The sequence below is a fragment of the Hesperophylax consimilis genome, chromosome 27, assembly GCF_061612785.1.
Source record: "Hesperophylax consimilis isolate HC1 chromosome 27, BYU_Hcon_1.0, whole genome shotgun sequence".
NCBI classification, from domain to species: Eukaryota; Metazoa; Arthropoda; class Insecta; order Trichoptera; family Limnephilidae; genus Hesperophylax; species Hesperophylax consimilis.
This window is the reverse complement of record NC_142862.1, coordinates 7,651,973-7,672,327: the sequence shown is the minus strand read 5'-3', so window position 1 is coordinate 7,672,327 and position 20,355 is coordinate 7,651,973. Positions and strand designations below refer to the sequence as shown.

Genomic DNA, 20,355 nt, shown 5'->3' with positions numbered 1-20,355 from the left:
ATAATGATGTCTTTTAAAATACGTGGAAGCGAAAACACGGCTCCAAAATGATATTTAACTCATTGGTTGCCGAAATAAATGTAAAAGAGTTTTAAAAAAATCATAATTGGTAAGATGGAAAAAACATTGTTTCGTGTTCTTTAAGCTTAGCTTGGGCTAAGTTCCGGACACAGTGTACGAAGGAAATATTGAAAACATTCTTTCTTTACAAAAATAAATAACTAACCGCTGTAGTACTAATAACAAAATTATTTGGAATTATTATTATACATTAGTGAATAAGTCGAAGACAAAAACGACAAAAATTGTTACAAACCCATAAAAAGGGAATTTTGGTTAATGTAGATGATACCTTGGTGATATCATTCTTATCCAATCTATATATCTTATTATTTACTAACTAAATTTCATAATATTATTATCGTTGTTATTTCTTTAGACCAAACATTATTTTACCCGGTACTTACTTCGTTGTGAGTGTAGCCATAACAAAAAATTCAAAGACGTATGTCGTCTGCTGCATGTTACAAACTATTGATATTTTATGAACGCATTTTATGTGTCTTTCTCTGTTTATCAACACGCCTATGAGGGAGAGAGATAACTTCACTCCTGTGAATTCTAAAGGCGACGGTCACGCAATAATGTTATCAGCGCTTATGTTTTGTTTCTCTCACTCTAAGCTCAATAGAGAGAGTCACAGCAATACAGTTTGTCGTATACGGCCATGTGTATCCATACTCCGCGGCGTTTAATTGGACAAATATGTTTAGCGTTAGTTCTTTCTGACAAATGCAATCAACGTGAGTTAAACAGAGTGAGGAATAGAAAGCAGCCGGCTTGAAGTGAGACGATACGGCCGCCATTTTCAGTTTCTGCTGATATGTTCATCAAGCTAGTGTCAGGAGAGAGTTTACCGCGTTGTGTCGCGAGTCATTTTACCACAAGAAATGTCAGGAAAATTGGTTTTGCACCGCGAAAACAGACGCGGTAATGCTTCCAATCGATTAAAAGGAGTCTGTGCTTCTCAACAATGAGTTAAAAACACAAATCTGTGCATTTTTACAGTGACAATTCTTCGAAAACATAACATCTTGGTGCTGTTCGAATCCTGTGTTGTATTTTTCGCGACCTTTTCCACCGTTTGTGCAGTTAATTTTTCCTTTAAAAAATACCTCGACACCGTTATTAATCTATTCTACATATTCCTCGAACAGTTTTGTGAGAATATTAACTTAGCAGACAACAACAAAGTGCCACAACATTAATATCTCGACGAAATCGATATTCCTTGATAAAAAATGCATAATACACGCGCGGAGTGATAGCCTAGCCTATTTTGCAAAACGTTATTGTTTTCTGCATTATAATCTTCTTGAACCATCAGCATCCACTCAGAGGTGATCATAATAAGTATTGTGGGACTATTTAGAGCACTTATCTCGCGTGAAATCGATATTTGATGTTTAAAAATGCACATTTCTCAGCGAACAACGCCATTATAAGCTCGGTCAATAATACGAGCACGGCTAAATTTCTAAATGGCCCGTGATTTTATTGTTATTGTGTCATTATCCTCCGTAAATAATCAATAGCTATCTTCCTAAAGCTGTGTTATTCAATTGTCCGTGTTTCATAATACAATTTACCGAATAACTAGCCAATCCAGTGATTTCCAGTGCATTGTTACGGATATTATGACATCTATGAGTGTTTTCTGCCGTTCTAAGGTAAGCCGAATTTACATTATTATACAATACGAGTTCTTGTACATATAATATTAGGATAATTATAATATCTGCTTGCTATGGATGTGTAATCATTGTATTGTCTCGAAATACATAAATGATTGAGCTGTCACTTGATGTGTCAAATGTCAGAATCAACTGTCATTAATTATTTTGACATTAATCATTGTTTCAGAGGTAGGTCTCTTGTTTAAATAAATACACTCGAATATGTACTGACAACCAAATTAATATTACGATGTTTATCTATAATTAAATCGAATTTCTATCCAATTTAAGGTTTATGTGTGTATCTTTGTGTGGGTAGTTGAAGTATAATTTCATTTTTAACATTGTTACCATATCGTATTTATATATCGCAAAAGATTTCCAACATCCAGAGCCAGCAGGACTATGGCGTACCCAATTATGGAGGCAGGAAAATGAAGGTTTATCCGACTATTCCGATCTGGTCACCAAATAACCAATTTCAAGCAATGTTTCGATTCTGAATGTTCATCTTTCACCAGGGCGATACTGAGAGTATCTACCACGAAGAGTTATGAAGAAATTGACGCTTTTTAAATACATCTATTAGAATTTTACTTTTGTAATGATTAATCCACTTCCCGACATCAGATCGACCTGAAACTCCGCAGATAATCTCGTTATCGATTACAATGCATTGGTGTCAATCACGTATACACACACGGACTTTGCGCATTTCTTTGAAATCGGATGACATTACAGCAGTTAATATGCGTAATAAATATTGGTCCTACCCGATCGGCATTTGGCGAGGTTGGTTGGTTGGTTAGTTGTCGACTCCACATCGTGGATAGGAAGGTACAATCCTCAGTCAAATCAAAAAATGTTTTTAAATAGATGTATTATAGTTTAAAAAAAACTATATATATTTACTGTTAAATCCTCAGTCAATATTTTTGTTGTTTCATTTTTAAGACATTTGAAAAATAATCTATTATAGTGAAAAAAAAACTTGTTTTTTACGGGTTGTTTTTTTTGGTTCCATGATATTTCATCAACATGAAAATTCAACACACCTTTAAAAAGTGATATAGAGTCATTAAAAGTGATGAAACAAAAACTAGGTTTAATAGTTACCTATGTAACCTATTCAACCTAGTTTTTGTTTAATCACCTTTTGTATGTGTGTTGAATTGTTATTTTGATGACCTACCCACCCGGTCACCGTTTTCTTTTTACTTTGCCACAAGTAATGAGTGGTAATAACTATTTTTTGTTGAATATACAGAGGGCAGGGATATGTAGCAATGCCAAAAAGATCATAGTTTAGATCGAACGCCAAACTCCAATTACCATTTTTCGCATTACCTACAGTTAGAGAAAGGGGATCATTTGAAACATCATCAATCATCACGCAATTCTTTTCGTAATTTATAAGATTCTGAAGCCTCGGATATTACGGATCTATTCAATGGATAATCTCCAAAGCAAGTGGTCTCTGCATTTGACTTTTAATCGGGAGGTTGCTGGTTCAATCCCCGCACAACCAACTATATTATTATAGGTGCTTTCAGGACTAGGTGGTCTACGCGGTGGTCTTCCTGTTTTAACTCGACTGTTTTGCATTTCGTCTGTCTGTAAATTTGGTTTGTACTTTCCGGTTTAAGGCGATGCACTACGTCGTTTAATATTTTAATTTGAGCCGCTATCAATAACACCCCTTACGTAGATGGCGATAAGGTTTAAATTCCCGCTTAACACCATCCGCCTGTTTTGATTTATGCAAGAAAAAAACATGGCCAAAAAGTGCCTTTTATTTTATTTTGTGGATATCCAGGCATAAATATTTTTAAAAAATTCGATTATTTTTTAAATAACTTAATTTGCCACATTATATAATAAAATCATAGCCGAAAATAGGTCGTAAGTAGGAGATTTTGAACTTCAAAGCAGTTTTCATAGGCCTTTACATTATTTTTTTCTGGGCTTATAAAATGACTTATCTAAAAAATACTCGATTATTTCAAAGGCCAAGATGTATTCTAATCGCAGTATTTAATTAAAGCATCTGAAACATTTCTGGGCGACCAAATTTTCAAACCAAAAACACATGGTTTTGCATTACTACGTATGGCATCGCCTTAAGTTATAGACAGTTTTAATGGTTCAGTTAAGATTATTTTTAATGTATTTTTGTAGACTTTCTTGATAACATTTTTTCGATATTATGATACGCTCTCGCCTGAAGGAATTTTTCAAAACTGAATTGTCATTGATATGTTGACGTTTCTTTGGAGAAATTGTATAATTCGTTATTTGATGTTTGAAAATTTTTTACATAAAACACACGATTTATAATTAAGTAAATAGATATTCAAGTACCTACCTACTAAAAAATCTTATGATTTCGGAGGAAATTTTGGTTTTGATTTTTTAATTACCAGCTGATGTAAAGCTGGGTAAAGCTTTGAGCTTGTGAATTCTGGAGTACCTGAGAACTGCGTTCATTTTTTAGGCGGACATAATATTATTGTGTTGTATTAAGTATTTGCTTCACTAGATCGTGGCAAGTCTTCCTCGGGCGTCCTCAACCTCTCCAACCGTTTACTTCCAAGTCATACATTCTCCTTATCCCTCTTTCTTCGTTCATCGCTTACGTCTACCACAAATAATTATTAGATTCAGTCTTCCTAGGGCATGTCCTACTTTTCTAATATTCACCATTTAAAAGAAAGACAAACATTCCCGGGTTACGAATAACCTGACAATATTTGAAAATCTCCTACTACCACCACAGTAAGCGGAAAATGTTGCTTGTGTTGTGATGGAGGACTTAGCCAGCCGAGGAATTGAACACATTACGACTGGGTGGGACCCAAACGCGATGTCAACTCAGCCACCGACCGGACTATCACGTAGTATCATGAAATCCACATTGTTATTGTTGAAATCCACATTGTTATTGTTAAAATCCACATTGTTATTGTTGAAATCCACATTGTTATTGTTAAAAAAACTACCAGATGTCGACTTTGATTCGGCTCCGTATCGCATTCCAGTGCCAAGATAATGCTTTAAGGCGATGCACTAATAATAATAAATAATAATAATACCTGGATGACTTTTATAGAGCCGTTTTTGTGCAAAAACACCTCAAGGGCGTAATGCAAAACTATGTGTTTTTGGTTTGAAAATTTGGTCGCCTAGAAAAGTTTCAGATGCTCTTATTAAATACTGCGAGTAGAATACATCCTGACCTTTGAAATAATCGAGTATTTTTTAGATAAGTTTTTTTATAAGCCCAGAAAAAAATAATGTATAAGGCCTATGAAAACTGCTTTCATGTTCAAAATCTTCTACTTACGAAGCCATTTTCGGTTATGGTTTTATTGTATAATGTGGCAAATTGAGTTATTTATAAAATGATCGAAAAACATTTAAATATTTGTGCCTGAACATCCACAAAATAAAATAAAAGGCACTTTTTGGCTATGTTTTTTTCTTGCATAAATCAAAACAGGTGGATGGTGTTAAGCGGGAATTTAAGCCTTATCGCTATCTACGTAAGGGTTGTTATTGATAGCGGCTCGATTTAAAATATTACACGACGTAGTGTATCGCCTCAAGTCTTTCTTGTGCGTCCCAGACTTAATTTTATATTCAAACCACTCTCTAACACTCTTGGCACTAATAAGAACAAAGCAAAATTTCAGCAAAATCGGATGAATGGTGTAGGAACGCGTACGAGACAAACAAAGAAGTATTCGCGAGAACTATACCGATATTGAGTTTAAAACGGTAACAAGTCCGAAAAACAATTTTGTGAGTTATTACTTGGCACCTTCATTGGAATTATCACACTATTATAAATATATTACGGGTATTTCCATAAATAAATATTTCTTTTTCCTTATTTATTACTGTGGCAGAGATAATATAGCAGACATTTCTTTATGAAATCATAACATTATGCTACCGTAAAATCGTCCAAAATTGCGTAAGTCAGTTGTTATCGTCTTAAATTCATAAAATAATATGCTAGGTGTACCACATTTGTTCGTTTATCAATTAAACCAAACAAATCTATTATTTTTTGGAATAACTTAGTGCGTAAAACCTCAAAATGTAATTTTTAATTATTGAAGACAATATTAGCGATTCTACGAAAATCTGAAACAGAAAAAACAGAAAAAGGTACGGTCACATCTCACATCTAGGACTCGAACCCGAGGCAAGGCAAGGGTATATTTATTATTTTTTTTAACAAGTACTGTCGTTATGATTTCCAAATCCATTGAGAGCTTTAATTCTGCAGGCCTCAGGCCTATTTTGTCTGAAGGCAGGAGTATTTCCGCTTTGCAATACAATCTATATAAGTGGAATATTTTTGAACGTATCCAAAAACTAAAAACAGTTTTAGAAAGGTGATGAAATACTCAAATATTATTATTATAAATAAACATTTATTTTTATATAAAGTAGAGAAAAGTCGATGTTTTGTAATCAAGTCGTGAAAAAATATTTTCTTTTTTTATGAGATAAATCAAAATAATGTATTACGGAATTTTATATATTTAAAAGGTCACACTACCTCAAAACTTTACCTGAAACCATTTATAAGTCCCCGAGCAACCCCGGGTACATGTCAGCTGGTATAAAAATAATTAATAAAAAAATCTAAAACATCTCGTAAGTTATTTTTTCAAATTTAGGCCGGAACCTTTGGTTTCATAAAGGTGCACATTTTAATTCTATTGTGTTTAACTTCTAGATTTGAATATAAAGCGTGGTATTTTTTCTTTCTAACACCGTTTAAAACCCTGTCAAAAGCTAAAAACGGATAGTTTTGAGACCTGCAACATTAAGGTATATATTTCTTTATGTTTACAAGTTATAATCCCCCTTATGGGTTGCAATCATTCTGAGGTAACGCACAGAGATCTTGAATCGAACCAACCGCCCCGAAGTTCGCACATGTTGAGTAAATTTACGAAAATCGCGTCCTGGTCAGTTTCTCTATAAAATTATCAAAGCAGTTATCCTTCTGTAACGAAAATAAATAAAAGTAAAATTTTCCTCACCAACCTGTCTTTTTTTAATGAAAACAAAAATTTTAAATCATATTTTTTTTTTACCTAAATGGACACCGGTCAGAAAAAAGACCGCTGGAAAATCGAAAATTTCAATAAGACTCGATAGACTTTCAATAGACATAAATAAAACCATTAAGGGCGAATCGTTAAAAAAAGTGGTCCTTTATAGGGTTAAATCATATTTCTCATCACAAGAGTAAGGGAGATACAGCGATTTCTGTCCGATCATTTGAGTTGTTCCCTAAAACGAACAAATTAGAGTGAATAGTTAAAACGTGAATCTCAAGTACCTTTCATTTGGACTTATTTATATCTTAGATGGTGTATTCATTTTATTCATTACATTCCTTTCTCTATTCATTCGCTTACGTGATAAATATTATTGTGTAAATTCTGAATCATCTCGTCTTATCAGCGTCGTCAGCGTCTCTATCATTGTTAATTGTATCGACCTTGTTTTCCTTGCATTAATTTTTGGATCTCATTTTTCGTAATGCGTTCTTAAATGGTTTTAACACGCACATGCCTATGTAGGTAGTTATGTCATCGGTTAATTTTTATGTCCCGACGGGAATCCTCCCAGCGAGACAGGCATAACAAAAAAAAATTGTATTAAAATAAAACGAGGTATAATAATAATTGGATAATTTGTGTAAAGCCTTTTTTGTGAAAATTTTCCTCAAGGACGCTGTACAATTTATTACGAGTTCTCAGGCTCTATCTAATTTTATTATTTACAAACAGATAAAACATACTTACCTGGTAGGTCATTACTGATAAACTATAGTAAATATACTGGACATTACAAGATTTACATTAATTTGATCTTTTGCCCTCCGTTACTATTGGTCTATAAATTTACTATTAGTTACAAATTCTAGACGTTTTACTCTATTTTAATTTATTTTTCGCAGTATGTATCATCGTCATCATCATCACAGTGCCACTTCCCAGGAAGAGATTTGATCTCCTCCATGCAATGTGTTCTTCACTGGCTGCGGTCCCTAGCCATTAGCTTCCAGCCCTGTCCTTCACATTTTGCTAGTGGCCGACCGAAAAAAGATATTCAGCCGAAACCGAAACCAAAACCGAATTTCGGCTTCTATTCTAGTTTCGACCGAAACCAAAACCGAATTTCGGCTTCTATTCTAGTTTCGACCGAAACCAAAACCGAATTTCGGCTTCTATTCTAGTTTCGACCGAAACTAAAACCGAGTTTCGGCTTCTATTCTATTTTCGACCGAAACCAAAACTCAATGATTAATAATACATTGTTAATAAATTAACAATGTATACTCAGAAATTGGGCATTTTTAAAATTATGTATGTTTAAATTTGTAAGAGTTCATTGGTTAGTGGTAAATAAAATGAAATAAACGACTTCAGTTTAATGAATAAATTGGTTTACGTTCAGCGCTTTTGCGTTCGGTTTTATAATATTACTAGCTGACATGTACCCGGCGTTGGTCGCCTTTTTTATACTTTCTATTATTATATATGCGTTTTTATATGTATAAAACTTCCGGAGGAAATACTCTCAATGATGGTGAAACCTTATCAAAATCTGTTGCGTAGTTTAGAAGAAATAAGCGGTTTATTCTACAAGAAGGCTATAATATCATAATTTTTGAATCAATATTAATTTAACCTTCGTCTACTTATATATCTTATTGTTATATCCTTCTAGAGCTTGTATTCATTGTATTTGATATTAAATGAACAATATTTGAAAATTATGAACTCTTTAAACTCTGAACTTTTCGATAACTTTTATCTAACAGCTTATTTTAAAATATTTTTTTAGCTACTCTTTTGGCATACATATGCGCCCCAGTAAAGCTGAACGTGATCCGACATATTTCAGGTTTCGGTTTCGGCTAATTTTAGGCCGAAACTGAAACCACGGCCGAAACCGAAACTTCGGTCGGTCAATATATGTTGATCTAGTCCTCTTTCCGTGCGTTAATAGCCTTTACTCACGATCCGATTTGCAGGACAACTTGCTGGACAGCATGCTGATATTTTGCAAATCGGATGGTGAGTAGGCAAAACAGCCAGCCGAATTATTATTATTCTCTTTGTCGGGCCGTCGGAATAATAATTAGCTTAGCTGTTCAACAACCTAGATCAAACTAGGAGGTTTTGTTTCAACACGCTGTCCTGCAAGAAGTCCTGCAAATCGGATGGTCAGTAGGGGGCTAAAATCGGTCTCCAGCTACCAAATGTTTTTAAAACATCGGACGAAAACAAAAAAATGGGTCGGAGCCACAACGATTTTGTTTTTCCATTGGTCACAGAGAAAAAAAATCATTATGTACAACATCAATTCTCGTCTTCTCGATCTTGTCTTCTAGTGTTAATGTGTATGCCTCTGATGAAATGATTCTTCCATTCGATAAATACCACCCCCCTCTAATAATCAATTACCTCAATACTTATGTTAATGTAATTGACCCCACGATTGTCAAGCGTAATTTTGAAAAAGCAGATTACCCAAAGATTATAGAATTTTTATCTACTTATAATTGGTCTTATGATCTCACTTGTAAAAGCTCAGGTTTAAATGAGGCCTTAGAATACTTTTACAATGTAATTTATCAAGCAATCGATAGATTTGTACCCCTACAAAAATATTACACTTCTAAATTCCCTAAATGGTTCGATTCTGAACTAATTAATCTAACGTACAATAAAAAAATTGCCCACAAACGTTATAAAATAAATAGAACGCTAGATAATTATATCGCATTCCATTCTGCGTAAAGATTGTACTAGGAAATCGAAAGTATGTTTCAAGAAATACACCAACAATGTTGAAAATTCTATTTTAACAAATATTAATAAATTTTGGAATTACGCTAACTCCTTTCGGAAAAATAACTCTAACTTTCCCGGTACAATGTTTTATGGGAAAAAAGTGGGCCATGACAAAAACGATATTGTGAATTTATTTGCAGATTTCTTCAAGAGTGTATGTATATGTTGAAGACAATGACAACATATTATCTGATAAACCCCAATTTACCGAAAGCTCACTCAACTTGCATAACATCCATGTGGTAGTAGATGATGTTGTGACTTTTATCAAACAGCTGGATACCAGGTCGAATTCGGGGCCAGATATGATTCCCTCAATATTACTTAAAAACTGTATTCATGTTCTAGCTCATCCTATTACTATAATTTTCAATTTATCCTTATCTACGGGTTGTTTTCCCGAAATTTGGAAAAGTAGCTTTATAACACCTAAATAAAAAAGGAGATAAATGTCAAATTGAAAATTATAGACCCATATGTATTATGTCATCACTACCTAAACTTTTAGAAAAGATTACATTAAGTAAAATCATGCATCAAATTAAACCAATTATATCGACATTTCAACATGGTTTTATGCCAGACAGATCTACGTCATCTAACTTATTGCTTTACGAAAATTTTATTTCTAATGCACTGTCCAAGGGTCTTCAAGTTGATACAATTTATACTGACTTTAGCAAAGTCTTTGATACTGTTTCTCATCGCATTTTAATGGAAAAATTAGAACACTTGGGAATAAGAGGCAACTTTCTCGAATGGCTTAGAAGTTACTTATCATACAGAAAATTATCTGTAAAAATTACCTCCACAACTTCTTACACTTTTTTTGCCTTAAGTGGGGTCCCCCAAGGTTCCCACCTAGGACCAATTCTTTTCCTACTATTTATTAATGACATTTCACTAATTTTCGATAATATTCACTTTCTTCTATTCGCCGACGATCTAAAGATGTTTAAATCTATCGGTAATTCTTCTGATTGTTTAACTCTACAAATGAACTTAAATAAACTTTATGAATGGTGCATCGTAAACAAATTACATCTTAATATCAACAAATGCCAAACGATCAGTTTCCATAGATCTAAAACCCCTTTATTATTCGACTACTCAATTAACAATGCCTATCTAAAAAGAGTTTTTGAATTCAATGACCTTGGAGTTATCTTTGACTCCAAATTACGATTAATAGCATTACCAGTAAGGGATTACAAATGCTTGGATTTATTCTCAGAATCGCTAAAGACTTTAATAACATAAAAACTATAAAATTACTATACACGTCTCTGGTTAGAAGTCAGGTTGAATACAATGCAACCAATTGGTGTCCTCATTTCAACTCTCATTGTTTACAAATTGAAAAAATTCAAAATAAATTTTTACGTTTTATTAATTTCAAAATTGGTATTCCTATTATTGAAATCAATCATGTCAATTTACGCAGTAAACTTAACTTATCGAAATTATCTGAAAGGCGAAAAATATTTGATCTTCTTTTATTATATAAAATTGTTCATTCAAGGTTAGACTGCCCTGACACTATAAACTTGCTATCTTTACATATACCTCCAAAATATACTAGACGGAATATTTTATTCTACAACAATAACTTCGCTACGAATTCTGTGTTAGAAAGAATACATAGGTTGGGCAATGAACTAAGTGATGTCGCTGACATATTTAATTTAAACTTCAATACATTTAAAGCCAAATTAGTCCACCACTTTTTAAATGTAAATAATGTATGAGAAATCATTATATTTTATTTCGATTTTGTATTGTTTGTTTTATACTGTTGCTAAAAATTAAATTTGTAATTTTTATGTACTTAAAAGCCCAATAGGGCGTCAATAAATAAATAAATAAATTATGACCCTGCACCAATGCTTCATGTTTGCACAAACATTTGGTTGAATGTTTGTGGTAATTTTTGTCGCTGGAGACTCTGTTTAGTCAACCTCTGGGTCGCTTCCTCTGTAGCAACCCTCTTGGTTGTGATTTTCGGTGTACTGTCATCTGGTATTCTTTGTATATTTATATATATTTGCGTACAGACATCAACCAAAAATACATACATTTTATTTTAATTTATTTGGGGAAACAAAGAGTTTTACAATCTTAGATAAAGAATCACATTTTATATGTTGCATTAACTAGTGAAGTTTCCACATATAATTCATTTTACATAGCGGAAAAAACATGAATAAACAGAAAAAACATAAAAACACCGTAATGAAAATAACTGAGATATCTTATGCTACGTATAAATCCGCGAGCCGAACCTCAACTTATGGGAAAGAAACGAAGCAACCGCAAATGGCGCGAAACGCCGCTTGCAGTTGATTCGTTCCTTTCCCGTAATTTGTGGTACGGTTCGCAAATGTGTACGTACCGTTAGATATCTTACACACAGCAGGGGGAGAGGGTACGTAATTAACAATTTGATTTAACTTTCTCCAATATGCATTTAATAAACTGAACTAAGAATAAATGAAAAATATCGACGTCTGAAATATATTATTGTATTTTTTTACGTTCTTCTGAAAACTGAATGTTGTGTGTAGTTAGTTATAGCATGGCTGTATACAGATATCTTACAATACATAATTCATAAATCTAATTTACGTCTCTTACCTAATTTACAATTATGCACTTTTAACAATTACCTATTTATATAACACATAACTTATTTCTGTACACTAATAACTACTTGTAAACGCGTACCAATAATTAATACTTACTAATAATAGCTTCACGTAGGTTCGTTCCAGTTGTTTCTTTCACCTGGCTCGTTTATCGGACGGTCGGTCTTCCCTCGTTACAGACAATTAATTATTAGATTATTACTTATTTATTAACCTTAATTTACATGAAATTTCACCCCAAGCTCACTGCACCCAATTATTTAACTTGTGTGCAATTAGTTTTAAATGATTGTTTAGAAGAGTTATATTCATTCGCCAGCACATAGCTACAATTAGAGGCGCTACTGCATACTAATATCTCGTCGAAACTTGTTCCACCATTAGAACGCGATAAGCGGTGCGCGTAGACCAGATTCTGTAGTTTTAGTTAGTGCGTTGGAGGTCAGTTGAAGGTAAAAAAGCAGAAACCATTTGTTTTGTTTCATATAATACATCAATGTTTGCCAGCATATATTATTATTTATCACTGTTGGTGTTGCAAAATATAACTGTTTTTGACCATGGGGGGGTGCTAGCATAAAATATGATACAATTTTGCTTCGATTATAATCTGATGTATGTATGTACATATTTTGAAGAGCTTTCACCTCTTTCATCATCTTCTTCCCTCGGTTTCCCCGACAGTTGATCCTCTGAACAGTTGATCCCCGGATAGTTCCTCTTTCTGCAAGTTGATCCCTCAGACAATTCATCTTCCAGAGGGTTATTTCTATTGCAGTTCCTCCCTGATAACTTAATCAGAGAGGATATACGGCCGTACAACAAAAGTCAATGTATGTATTTATATCTGCTGGCATCTTAAATGGAAATACACTATATAAGTATTTTTTAGTAACAATGCCGTGTCCGAAGGAGTATGCAGACATCTATAGTCTATATTCCTTGCAAAATCAGTGTAAAATGTTATTACCATATGGGAAGTAGAAAGGTGGGGTGTGGCGGTTGTATATGTCGCCCGAATCCTTATGACAGTCATCTAGCTCAACGAACGGATCATTTGGGTTACCGGCGCGCTTAATGTTAAAGTTTTTTAACATTAAAAAGCCAATTTACACGACTGCTGATAATGGTAAAACCCTATTTACCGATGAAAGGTTATACCATTGCTTTCCCTATCTTTACCTGTACGACTTGTAAAATATCTCAGCATGCTTGTCGGGGTTTTGAAGTTATCGCCAGAGACCTGTGTCCGGCGAGCGCTTGTAACCGATTGTAGTCCGTGGCATTTCACAGCGGACAAAGAACCGATGTAAGTGGTTCACCTCAATGTAAGCAGAATGGATATTACGCCGATTAACAAAAGACGAGAAACTTATTTTTGGAGTCGGCTTGGATACGATATTCCTACTCCTAAATGTAACATAACTAATTGTCAACTGTCGTGGGATCAAGCGTCATAGAATCTTGTCCTATTGGCATCGGGGACTCATCGCTTCAACAGGACACCTCCGAGTGTCCCTGACCTGGGATACTTAATCGGTCATGTTCATTGCAGGCCTGGTCTTTCCTCGCATAGTCCCTGGAGTTGCTATATCCAACTTTATCTGAGCCGATCAACTAAACGTCTTCCCTCTAGAATTGCCGCCAGTATTTTATGCAAAAGTCGGTCTTCTGGCTTTGCCTGTACTTGTCCAAATGTCCAAGCCACCTCATATGCGACTTTTCTATGAATAATATTCTATGCAGATCGCGGTTCTCCGATCTTCACACTAGATCCTATTTTGTTACTCCTGACACTCCTCTCAAAAATCTTATTTCATTTCGTTTAACCTCTTGTAGCGACTAGCGACAAGCTACTAGGAACTTCGAGAACACGTCTGCAGTCACGCTGAGGTAGGTGCGGCGCGCATCTCCCCGCTTATCTCGTAGGTTCCAATTGCTATTCTCTTATTAATTGCTTTTCGCACTCCTTAGTTTTTAAATACGTCTATTTGAATTTTGTTTTCTTGAATCAATGAATATATGAATGAAGTGGAAATCAACCCATTTCCCGACATCCGATTGATCCGAAACTCGGCAGATATACTCGTTGTGGATGAAAATGCATTATCATTGGTGATGGCAATCAAGCATATACACGCGGACATATACGCATTTCTCTGAAATTGGACATTACAGCAGTTAATACACGAAATACATGTCGGTCTTACCCAATTGGGATTTGGATCAGTCGTTAGCGCGGTTGACTCCAGTTCCTGGGGAGGAATTTGAATTGATTTAATTAATGGTGCTGTACGGGACCAAGTTAGTGAAGCCCGCACAAATACTGCAAATTCAATAGGGCACCGGCACACATTGACACCTTGATCTGAGAGTTTTTGCAGGTGCAGTAGGAAAACATTAAATTAAATAAGTATTACTTTCCCGAGTACTCTCGGATGAGAAGTGACTGTTTGTACCAGTTACTTCTTTATTTATTGGACAAAATTATACATTAAATTTCACACATGTTCAATGAGAGTAATTAGCGATCACCCTTATCTCTTCACTGTGTTGAACAAAACAAAACATTAGTTTTTAAATGTATGGTGGCGCCGAAAACCCATTAATATTAACTATAGCAGTCGCACATTAAGGATGTGGGATAATATTATAGTATCATATTTATTTTGACGCAGATATCTTAATGGTTTTATCAAAAATATTAAGGACATCGTAAAAACTTGAGATCTAGTTATCTCATAATGACTTTGGCTCTTACTCGGTCGTCCCAGAAGTTTTCCATTCGACTGCTCCTCATAATAATCCCCTGCCACTCCTTTCACTATCCATCCGCTCCATACATCCGAACCGTTGGTTGTTCATTGGCACATTTTCCGATCAAGTGTGGCATAAACGCAAATATATTTTTATAAGTAAGTACCTCCATGCTCAATTTTATGTATTTTTTACTGCGTGACACTACGCTTACGGCTTTAATTAAAAGGTTTCAATTTTTACGCCCTGACCGCTGTTATAATAAAATAAATGCGCGCGGTGAATAGGGGCGTTGAAGGTTTTTACGATTAGGCCATCTTTGTCCGCTTTTACGATCCCGACCGGGTTGACAGTCGACATCCGGCTGCGCGCTAGTCGTTAAATATTCGCGAATCGGTTTCAGGTTTGGCCGAAGTGTGTCCATTAATGTTATAGTCCTGCCAGTGAGAATATAAGATTAACCAGTTTAAACAGTAGCACGTGGCTTATTACTTTAATATCGTTTTTTTTTGTGAAATTGCATTTATTTGGGAGGCGTGCATTGGATAACCAACACCTCTGTCATAGGTCACCCCAAGTGGTTCGCTACGTTTGGTGACTTAGCAGTGATGCCCGGGTTCATGGGTTCCCACCTACTGTGTGGCGCGCCGGATTTGGAGAGTCTAGTTGAGGGAGATATTTTTACCTCTCCAGCAGACCAGCTCTCAAGACAAATTCAGGTGAATAAACACGTGTTTCTGTATGTTAGGAATTTAAAAAAAGTTTATCAGGAAACGGCCTTCAATCCCGTTTTTATCCGGATTACCAATAATTTAAATAGATTCTTAATAAATTAGCAATACTAATTTTTCTCCGTGTGCCATTGGTATAGCTGTACTTAGTGAAAGAGGGCTAATAAGCATTATATTATAAAAATATTGTCTTACAGGTAAGTAGGAAGGTACTTTATCGCTTTGTTGGAATTCTTGACACATCAGTTGCAATTTTGAAAATGACAATTCAAGTAATTTTGTATTAAAATATTATACACAATAGTGTCGCAATATTGTACGCGAATCAGTTTGTGGTTTTATTGTGAATTGTGATCAATACAACATTTGACACAACTATAGAAAAAAATGTGGTTAACAGTTAGAATTGGAATAGGATTCTTTCTTACCCTTGATACTTTCTGTATTATGGACTTGATGGATACTGCTTGTCACTACACAAGCTTCCGTAATAGACTCGAATTAAACGCACTAAATGGACATGTTCACTGTACCGGTTTTCTTAACAGACTAGTCATATATAAATAAATGGTTGCAAATCACTGATGTAATCACACTGTCAGACAGGGACAGGTAATTTAAATCAAATCCCAGATTATAGAACTAGAGTTACGCAGACCACGAAATTAATATTTTTGATGATGTAGGTATTTACAGAAATTGTTAAGCACTATCATACTTTAAAACATTTTAGATTGATGCCATACCAAACATGGTATAAAATGGTTGGATTTAGTAAAATGTAATAATAGTTAAGGGGAAAAACGTTCATCAAATAAATACTTCAAGTAATTTGTAGTTAGTTCATTTGAATATAAATGTAATTTAGTTTAGGATTCCACCGCTAGGTACCGCCATGTTCCCAGTACCTAATAATATTTCCATGCAAATCCAGCCTACGACCTTATTATTTGTTGTTATTTCTAACGTTTTTTATTTTCATTACACTTGACTTCTACTTACTTTTATATCATTATTTTTATTAGTATCATATCAACCCTCTAGCGTACTGACCATTATATTTATTAAGGACGCTGTCAAGTCGGAAAATTCGTGCGTGGTTTCGCATTGCAATAAAATCCAAAATAATGGAGTATTTCTGAACATATTCGAAAAATAAACATAATTTTTGATACACAAAATTTTTTAATGCAAATATATAATAATTTAAAAATTGGTTCACCTTCAGTTTTTTCGTCTAAACACTGAAATAAACTTACGGATAGCAAAAAAAATTATAAACTTTACTGCCACCTCACTTTTTGTCGTAACGTATAAAAATAATTTATTAAAATTTCACACAATTTTCTTAAAATAGTCTCAAATTTCGGCCGAAACCTTTGGTTTCATTCTTCTATGGTTAACTTTTAGATTTTATTATAAAGTATTTTTTTCTCTTTCTAGCACCATTTAGATCATATGTCTCACTACGAAAGTAATGGAGACAACGATTTCTATGAGACCGTAGCTGTTCCCAAAAGCGAACAAATTGACTACAATTAATAGCCGTTTGTTCGCAAAACCGTACAAATTAGCCTGAGAGGTTAAATTTGCAATTGCAATGCTTTTTCTGACGAACTAATCGGTGGAAATTGAATGATTTTCTGTACCTACACGTCAAAAATATGTGGTTGTCGTCTGCCCAGAGCCAGTATTACTATTACATCCTTTTTAAAGGAATGTTATCACGTTGATGGCAGTAAAGGAGGGAAGATATCTGGCCATTCAGATGTAGTCCTAAAATATGACGTGTAAATGGCATGTGCTAAAATCCTTGTGCATTTTTATTTACCCTGTCTGAGGCAAAGGGCTTACCGCTCTGTCACGGAGTTCACACTTGATAATATAATAAATCCTTAATGATTCTGCTCATAGTCCTACCGCGGAAAGCGCCGTTATATAAATATATATAAATCCGTCTTTCTATCCAAATATTTCTTTCTTTTATACCGTAATTGCTACATTATCTAGCGATTCCGTTCATTCAATTTTGCTATTGACTTGCCTACCAATGGACAATGGACAATATCAGCGGGAACACAACAAGTCAATCGGTTTAATTGTCGGCATATGAATCATCTAGATGCGTTTAAGATTGACGATTGATTTTATTCATTAATTTCATTCATTTAACATATATATCCAGATCACAATAAAAACACCCTAATATAATATAACTTCCTTCTTCTTCTGGCGTTAGTAAGATTAGATTGTTAATATTAATTTTAGTTGTAAGTTGCTAAATATGTAAATACTCGTATATATGTCGTTAAGATAGTAGTTATAGGCCTTAGACGTAAGTCACTAGATATAAGTCTTAGAGATAAGTCAGTAGTTCTAGTATTAACTAATTAAGAAATATATCTGTACAGCGCCCTTGAGGTGATTTCTCACGAAAACGGCGCTATATAAATTAGCCAAATATTATTATTATTATTATTATAACTTGCATCATTTATTAGAAATAAGGAGAGGTTAATTCAGTTGGCTTTTCGAGGTAACCGGGAAATGTTAAGATTTTGATTATAAGGTATTTAGCGGATATAATTTAGAAGTTAAGACATGGAAATCGATTGAAAAATACAATTATTTTAGATTTCTTATTTTTTTGAAATGTATAGCTTAGATTCTGGATTGTCTTAGAATTCGTCACACTCCATACAGTAATATGGTCGCTAGTGCGAACTGCGGAGGGACTTTAAACGGAGATATCACCAATGTACGCCTCCGTCTCAAGTCAACGATCAAATCAAGTTTTGATCAAATCATCATGCCATGCTGTGTGGATGGTTCAATTGAACCAAATCGTCAAGGATTCTGCAATGTGTACATACCAGTAGAAACATGTTTCGATTGTTTAGTAACAGTTGAAAATTTTTAAGAGAAATCATTAAAATTTATGAAACTTCGGCCTATTTATGACCAGATGCAGTTATGATTATCCAATTTTAGAAATTCTTAGTTAGTAGATGAAATGTATTTGGCATTCAGAGAGTCAGTGCAAAGTTTTTAAGTAAAATATATGTATAAGTTTTTTCTTTTTTTTTTTTTTTTACATCGGCTTCACACCGGAGGATTTCTTTGTCGTCTATGTGGAAAGTCTTTTAGGAAATGGAGATCCTTTTTCCTTCCTAGAACTTCCACTCTTTCTTTTCCTTTAAAATAACCTTCACACAGCATCCCCAAAGATGACCATGTTGAGTTAATATGAAAAATAAATAAAATAAACTGTAAAATGGGGGCCGCAGCACGTTAGCACAGTTAGGCCTACATTATCGAATAAAGTATTCAAAATAATTATTTTTATTTATTTATTCCTTTAGATTTACACACAGTACAATATGATACAAGATATAATTAAAATATTTTTAGTGATTATAGATTATTGTACCTTATCAGGTCGAAATTATTGGTTCCTAACTAGGCAAATTGCCCGTTCCAAGGAACCAAAAACTATGTGAAAGTAAGTGTGTGATTTGTCTATGTCTATAATATATCTCATTAATGTATTAATTTGTGATGTTTAATCCTTACAATCTTATGATAGAGTCGAACTTGAGCTGTTGTGTATGTTTCAATTGTGTATGAGCAATAATTAGAATAATGGAAGATATATGTGTGATTATATATAGTGTGTAGTCCTTGTCTATTTATTATGTGACGTTTTTTAACATTTTTTCAGATTCTCCTCTGCCCAGTCCAATCAACCATTTAGTTATTATTGGGCCTATGTATGAAATATTACAAGTTTTCATGTTTAATTCAGAGGGGAATTTGTTGTACAGTTTAGGTCCCAAGTATGTGTGTGTCTTTTGATACTTTGCCGTATTGCTCGTTGGGATCATAAGGTCATTTCTGGTGTGGCTTCTTGTGATGTGTTTATGGTAAATTTTATTAATATTGTCTAGATTTTTATGTACATGGATAATAACCTTTTTTATATAGTTTTGACGAACATCAAGTATATTAAATTGTTTAAAGAGCTCATCGCTAGAGAACCTATATGGTTTGCGCATTATGACTTTAATTATTGTATCAAATAAATAAAATAAAATAATCTTTTAGGTATCTAGTATTATTACCTACAAGTTCTTTGGTAAAACATTACACTACTTTCCTAATTAACTGTACTTTCCGTGCCATTAGGGATATTATTAACTACCCACTCATTACCGGGGGCATTGTCCTGAAAATACCGAGGGTGGCAAAGACACCCACAATTTGAACCTTATCTGTACGTTATAAAAAGGTTTTTATCTAGTTTTTATGCTGATTAGGGGAAAGACGCGTGTCACGCCGGGTGTTTTTGTAATTTTGTACCTGATGTAATGCACAGCTAGACCATTTTTTTAAAGATATCGTGTTCCCTAGCTATGAGTGTAAATTAAAATTATTGATCGAGTCTTGCATTTTGGGCTTCTGTCGAAGAGATCGGCAAATACAAATGGTAAAGTAAACTTATGACGTAAGAATACTCCCCGTTCACACTTTCTTCAGACTCGCAACATATCTCAAATTGTGGTTGCCAAAGTACAGGGGTGGGGAACCTGCGGCCCGC

The 20,355-nt window shown here is 34.2% G+C and overlaps 1 protein-coding gene across 1 annotated transcript in view; it reads left to right on the top strand.

Annotated features, from left to right (window-relative positions):
- Positions 1-894: 894 nt before the first annotated feature.
- Positions 895-20,355, top strand: part of LOC149410535 (uncharacterized) — a 429,087-nt gene continuing 409,626 nt past the window's right edge. The window contains exon 1 of the mRNA XM_089648447.1: positions 895-1,730. The gene's annotated coding sequence lies outside the window, so the exon portion shown is untranslated. The remainder of the gene's footprint in view (positions 1,731-20,355) is intronic.